Source organism: Fistularia commersonii, unplaced genomic scaffold (genome assembly GCF_037954325.1).
Source record: "Fistularia commersonii isolate RoL2024-O1a breed Wild unplaced genomic scaffold, RoL_Fcom_v1.0 HiC_scaffold_83, whole genome shotgun sequence".
In the NCBI taxonomy this organism is placed as follows: Eukaryota; Metazoa; Chordata; class Actinopteri; order Syngnathiformes; family Fistulariidae; genus Fistularia; species Fistularia commersonii.
The window spans coordinates 1-7,500 of NW_028234041.1; positions in this window are offsets into that span (position 1 = coordinate 1).

Below are 7,500 nucleotides of genomic sequence, written 5' to 3' on the forward strand. Positions count from 1 at the left end.
GTCCCATTCAAGCAGTCCGACTCTATCACTTTCAGCCCTCCTTCACTTGTTTCTTTCACCATATGTGATTTTTCTTAGATGGTGTGGTCTGTTCCTCCAGATAAAGTTGAAATTGATTTGGTTAACAGATTTTACGAGTTGATTTGGAGCAGCATTGGAATACGCTGGGTATATACATCTGGATAAACACATCCATTTTAGTCAAATATATCCGGCCTAATATTGATAAATCTCTCTGGAGCCATATATTAGAATTAAGCTTTACTTTGATTCAGTTTAGATTCAATGTTCCTGGATTGATTTAACGTTTGGTCCTTGGATAGGAAAATGCTCAAGTATTTTATTTCTGATTTCATAGAAACATCGCTGATTTCCTTTAGTGGCGAGTCATGCAGCGCAAGAAGTTTGCATTTCTTTAAGTTTAATGACAATCCTGAAGCCTTGGAGAATGTTTTGGTTTTTTTCAGCACTTATTGGGACTTGATGTTCATTTTTCAAAACTAAGGTTGTGTCATCTGCCAGCAGGCTAATAACAATTTCTGTCCCCAACATTACTTCTGTCCCACACGTATACACACACACACACACACACACACACACACACACACCTTAATTCCACTCTTTTATATACGCATGTCTGGAGTTCCGGGAGCTCGTTCTCAACGTTCTGGGGATAATCATAGCTGTGCTGATAGCATTGGCCGAAACGTATCCACAACCAAACCGACATTAGCTCATCCACTCATTCACATATGTGTGTGCCCGGAGGTCCGGGAGCTCCAGTCATAAGTCCGGGTGATCTATGTCCGGAGAAGGCTCACATTAGCCGCTCTAAGGGGTCCTGCTGCCCCCCAGCTTCCCGGCCTTTGAGAAGAGACACATAACTCCGCTCTTCCGCTTCTCCGCTATGGGCCCTGGTACTCCCGATCCTCCGAACTCAGGTGAATTGCGTGACGTGCTTCTGCTCTCCTATAAGCCCCTACACACTTCGAACACGGCTGTTATCACCCTGTTACTGCATTTCAATGACACCCATTTGCTTTCGATCTCAGTGTCTGCCTCCGTACGGAAAAAGCGGGATGGGTGGGGGGGCATAAGCGCATTCGTGGTGTAAGTAATCAGAAGTTAATAGTGTTAACGGTTTGCGAGAAATTTTTAATGCTAGACAAAAAAAAAAAATTAAAAGGATATAATTAAATAAATAGATAGAAAAATAAAATTAAAAACGAAAAAAAAAAATTGTGAGGGGAATATAACATGTAATTAAGTTGGCGGTTCACAAGGAATCTCAGACATCAAACTGTTTTTAATTGAACATAAATAGTACACCCAAATATACAGATGTACAAATAAACATAGCAAGGTAGAACTGAATGTCAATGAAACAACCAGGGATGAGGAAGCAACGGACATCAGGACATTTGTTCTGTATGTAATGAGAAGTTAATAGTGTTACAGGTTTGTGAGAAATTTACAGTGCGAGACAAAAAAAGAAATTAAAAGGAAGTAATTAAATCAATAGATAGACAAATAAGAAATTAAAACGAAAAAAAAAAAAAAAAAATTGCAAGGGGAATGTAACATGTAATCAAGTTGTTGTTTTTTTTGTTTTTTTTTTTTTACCAAAAAAAAAAGGAACCTCGGACATGGGTAACTATATTTTTTAGTTTTTGGATTTTTCCATAAGTTTTAAGGATTTTTTTTTTTTTTTTTTTATATTTCAAAATCGTTTATGAAGACATTAAAATTTGGGGAGCATTTTTGCATTCTGTTCTTGTGAATGAAGAACTTGGCCAGGCCTAAAAGAACATTGACACAGAGTTCATCTGTTATGTTGCTTATAAGTAAACAGAATGTTATATCATCTTTTGAGAAGGAAACTGGTGACGATGGAATGAGAAGGAGAAAAAATATATGGTCAGTGGTTTCAATGTTGTCTTCACAAAATGTACAAATATTATCTTCAAAATTAAAGCGTACCCTCGATAATTCCTTAGATGGGTAGATGTCAGTCATAATTTTGAAGTGGGTCTCTTTTGCCTTGGGGGTATGGGTAGAGTCAGATACATGGTTCGCAGCGTGGCAATCGATTCCTCATCAAATTTATTTAAAATATCCTTTTTTTTTTTTTTGACGTCCAGGGAATAAGTTTCCTGTGAAACATTTCCTAATAAAGGAGTTGCCGCGCTTTCTGTCCACAATTGAGATTCCCTGGAGTGATAGTCGGGGTAACTGTGGTTGTACGGTTCGGTGCGTCATTATATTTTTGGTCAGGAATACAAATTGTCGAGGCAGTGCGTTTCGTAACTTTAGCAACTCTAATATGGGAGGCTTGAATCTGTGTGTAGTACAGAACTGCTCATTGTCCAGAGGACTGCCAGTGTCATCCATCAAGTCAATTATCGACCATATACCTTTCTCAAAGCATTCCTTGTAAAACAGAGGTTTGTTGCCATGCAGTACATATCGATTGTTCCAAACTATTATACTGTGTGGTGAGAAATTGTGTACGTATATCATTTTCCAGTATAATAATATTTGTTTATGGAACTCTGAACATTTGACAGGAATCTTGTTGATATCCAAGTCAGAGATAAGCAGAAGACTCAGGCCGCCGACTTTGTTGAATAAGTAGTTTGGAGTACAATACCAGAAAGAACGATGAGGTTTGATCCAGGATTTCAACCAGTTCACCTTCAATGTCCCATTCAAGCAGTCCGACTCTATCACTTTCAGCCCTCCTTCACTTGTTTCTTTCACCATATGTGATTTTTCTTAGATGGTGTGGTCTGTTCCTCCAGATAAAGTTGAAATTGATTTGGTTAACAGATTTTACGAGTTGATTTGGAGCAGCATTGGAATACGCTGGGTATATACATCTGGATAAACACATCCATTTTAGTCAAATATATCCGGCCTAATATTGATAAATCTCTCTGGAGCCATATATTAGAATTAAGCTTTACTTTGATTCAGTTTAGATTCAATGTTCCTGGATTGATTTAACGTTTGGTCCTTGGATAGGAAAATGCTCAAGTATTTTATTTCTGATTTCATGGAAACATCGCTGATTTCCTTTAGTGGCGAGTCATGCAGCGCAAGAAGTTTGCATTTCTTTAAGTTTAATGACAATCCTGAAGCCTTGGAGAATGTTTTGGTTGTTTTCAGCACTTATTGGGACTTGATGTTCATTTTTCAAAACTAAGGTTGTGTCATCTGCCAGCAGGCTAATAACAATTTCTGTCCCCAACATTACTTCTGTCCCACACGTATACACACACACACACACACACACACACACACACACACACACACCTTAATTCCACTCTTTTATATACGCATGTCTGGAGTTCCGGGAGCTCGTTCTCAACGTTCTGGGGATAATCATAGCTGTGCTGATAGCATTGGCCGAAACGTATCCACAACCAAACCAACATTAGCTCATCCACTCATTCACATATGTGTGTGCCCAGAGGTCCGGGAGCTCCAGTCATAAGTCCGGGTGATCTATGTCCGGAGAAGACTCACATTAGCCGGTCTAAGGGGTCCTGCTGCCCCCCAGTTTCCCCGCCTTTGAGAAGAGACACATAACTCCGCTCTTCCGCTTCTCCGCTATGGGCCCTGGTACTCCCGATCCTCCGAACTCAGGTGAATTGCGTGACGTGCTTCTGCTCTCCTATAAGCCCCTACACACTTCGAACACGGCTGTTATCACCCTGTTACTGCATTTCAATGACACCCATTTGCTTTCGATCTCAGTGTCTGCCTCCGTACGGAAAAAGCGGGATGGGTGGGGGGGCATAAGCGCATTCGTGGTGTAAGTAATCAGAAGTTAATAGTGTTAACGGTTTGCGAGAAATTTTTAATTCTAGACAAAAAAAGAAAATTAGAAGGATATAATTAAATAAATAGATAGAAAAATAAAATTAAAAACGAAAAAAAAAAATTGTGAGGGGAATATAACATGTAATTAAGTTGGCGGTTCACAAGGAATCTCAGACATCAAACTGTTTTTAATTGAACATAAATAGTACACCCAAATATACAAATGTACAAATAAACATAGCAAGGTAGAACTGAATGTCAATGAAACAACCAGGGATGAGGAAGCAACGGACATCAGGACATTTGTTCTGTATGTAATGAGAAGTTAATAGTGTTACAGGTTTGTGAGAAATTTACAGTGCGAGACAAAAAAAGAAATTAAAAGGAAGTAATTAAATCAATAGATAGACAAATAAGAAATTAAAACGAAAAAAAAAAAAAAAAATTGCAAGGGGAATGTAACATGTAATCAAGTTGTTTTTTTTTTTTTGTTTTTTTTTTTTTACCAAAAAAAAAAGGAACCTCGGACATGGGTAACTATATTTTTTAGTTTTTGGATTTTTCCATAAGTTTTAAGGATTTTTTTTTTTTTTTTTTTATATTTCAAAATCGTTTATGAAGACATTAAAATTTGGGGAGCATTTTTGCATTCTGTTCTTGTGAATGAAGAACTTGGCCAGGCCTAAAAGAACATTGACACAGAGTTCATCTGTTATGTTGCTTATAAGTAAACAGAATGTTATATCATCTTTTGAGAAGGAAACTGGTGACGATGGAATGAGAAGGAGAAAAAATATATGGTCAGTGGTTTCAATGTTGTCTTCACAAAATGTACAAATATTATCTTCAAAATTAAAGCGTACCCTCGATAATTCCTTAGATGGGTAGATGTCAGTCATAATTTTGAAGTGGGTCTCTTTTGCCTTGGGGGTATGGGTAGAGTCAGATACATGGTTCGCAGCGTGGCAATCGATTCCTCATCAAATTTATTTAAAATATCCTTTTTTTTTTTTTTGACGTCCAGGGAATAAGTTTCCTGTGAAACATTTCCTAATAAAGGAGTTGCCGCGCTTTCTGTCCACAATTGAGATTCCCTGGAGTGATAGTCGGGGTAACTGTGGTTGTACGGTTCGGTGCGTCATTATATTTTTGGTCAGGAATACAAATTGTCGAGGCAGTGCGTTTCGTAACTTTAGCAACTCTAATATGGGAGGCTTGAATCTGTGTGTAGTACAGAACTGCTCATTGTCCAGAGGACTGCCAGTGTCATCCATCAAGTCAATTATCGACCATATACCTTTCTCAAAGCATTCCTTGTAAAACAGAGGTTTGTTGCCATGCAGTACATATCGATTGTTCCAAACTATTATACTGTGTGGTGAGAAATTGTGTACGTATATCATTTTCCAGTATAATAATATTTGTTTATGGAACTCTGAACATTTGACAGGAATCTTGTTGATATCCAAGTCAGAGATAAGCAGAAGACTCAGGCCGCCGACTTTGTTGAATAAGTAGTTTGGAGTACAATACCAGAAAGAACGATGAGGTTTGATCCAGGATTTCAACCAGTTCACCTTCAATGTCCCATTCAAGCAGTCCGACTCTATCACTTTCAGCCCTCCTTCACTTGTTTCTTTCACCATATGTGATTTTTCTTAGATGGTGTGGTCTGTTCCTCCAGATAAAGTTGAAATTGATTTGGTTAACAGATTTTACGAGTTGATTTGGAGCAGCATTGGAATACGCTGGGTATATACATCTGGATAAACACATCCATTTTAGTCAAATATATCCGGCCTAATATTGATAAATCTCTCTGGAGCCATATATTAGAATTAAGCTTTACTTTGATTCAGTTTAGATTCAATGTTCCTGGATTGATTTAACGTTTGGTCCTTGGATAGGAAAATGCTCAAGTATTTTATTTCTGATTTCATGGAAACATCGCTGATTTCCTTTAGTGGCGAGTCATGCAGCGCAAGAAGTTTGCATTTCTTTAAGTTTAATGACAATCCTGAAGCCTTGGAGAATGTTTTGGTTGTTTTCGGCACTTATTGGGACTTGATGTTCATTTTTCAAAACTAAGGTTGTGTCATCTGCCAGCAGGCTAATAACAATTTCAGTCCCCAGCACGTCTAACTTTTGGATATCGTTGCTCTTTTCAACATAAACGGCTAGCATTTCGGTAGCAATTATAAATAAATAGGGTGAGATGGGGCAACCTTGGGGGATTCCCACATCAACATGGAAGCTCGGAGTGGTGCCGCTTGGCAGGGTGACACAGCTATGAATATTCTCATAGAGCCCACGGATCACATTCCTGAATATTTAACCAAATCCAAAATGTTCGAGCGTTGCTATGATAAATGGATGTTCGACCGAGTCAAAGGCTTTAGAAAAGTCCAAGAAGGATATGCGGCCATTATCTTCAATGCGATACGCCTCTAAACCCATCGTTCGCCCCGACTCGGGGAATCCTAGAGCCTACTGGCACCCCCGCCCTAACTTAACTCCCTCACTCGTGGAGCTCCCTGAGCTCCACACATCCCGGAGCATCACGCCGACTCATTCACATTTGAATGATTGTCTTTATTTTATGTCCGCTAGATAGAGGCATCCGCACATGCGCATCAGTGGAGCTTCAGGCCGGCTGAGGCATGGACTGAAAATCATAAAGACATGTGTGATGAGCTAAAAGGAAGATAAGCATATTTTTATAATAAATGTAAGAAAGAGAGGGTAATGCAGCCTCAGGGCGGCACTGGCCCGTGTCTCTCCAAGCCTGCCTTTGGGGGGGGGGGGCACGGAGCAGTGTCTCCCTGTGCCGGTCCCAAGCCCGGATAAATGCAGAGGGTTGCGTCAGGAGGGGCATCCGGCGTAAAACGTTTGCCAAAACCAAACATGCGAGTCAACCATAACTATACCATACCGGATGGGTCGCGGACCGGGTTAACAACGACCGCCATTGGTACTGATGACCTACAGGGTACTAATGGAAATCGGGCTACTGTGGGTCGAAGAACAAGAAGAAGAAGAAGAGGAGGAGTGCGTGTTCGGAAGCAGAGAGAGAGGAGGAAAGGAAAGAGCCTGGGACTGAGAGTAGGGACTTTGAATATTGGGACTATGACAGGAAAAGGTAGAGAGTTGATGGACACGATGCAGAGAAGGAAGCTGGATATACTGTGTGTCCAGGAGACCAGGTGGAAGGGTAGTAAGGCTAGAAGCTTAGGAGCAGGCTTTAAGTTATACTATTATGGTGCTGACAAGAAGAGAAATGGAGTAGGAGTCATCTTGAAGGAGGAGTTTGTAAGGAACGTCCAAGAGGTGAAAAGAATGTCAGATAGACTTATGAGTCTGAAATTGGAAATTGAAGGTGTGATGCTCAGTGTTGTTAGTGGCTATGCGCCACAGGTGGGATGTGAACCTGAAGAGAAGGAGAAGTTCTGGAATGAGTTGGATGAAGTGATGCAGAATATTCCCAGAAATGAGAGAGTGGTAATTGGTGCAGACTTCAATGGACATGTTGGTGAAGGCAATAGAGGGGATGAAGAAGTGATGGGCAGATATGGTATCCAGGATAGGAATGCAGAGGGACAGATGGTGGTAGATTTTGCAAAAGGGATGGAAATGGGTGTAGTGAATACCTTTTTCCAGAAAAAACAGGAACATAGG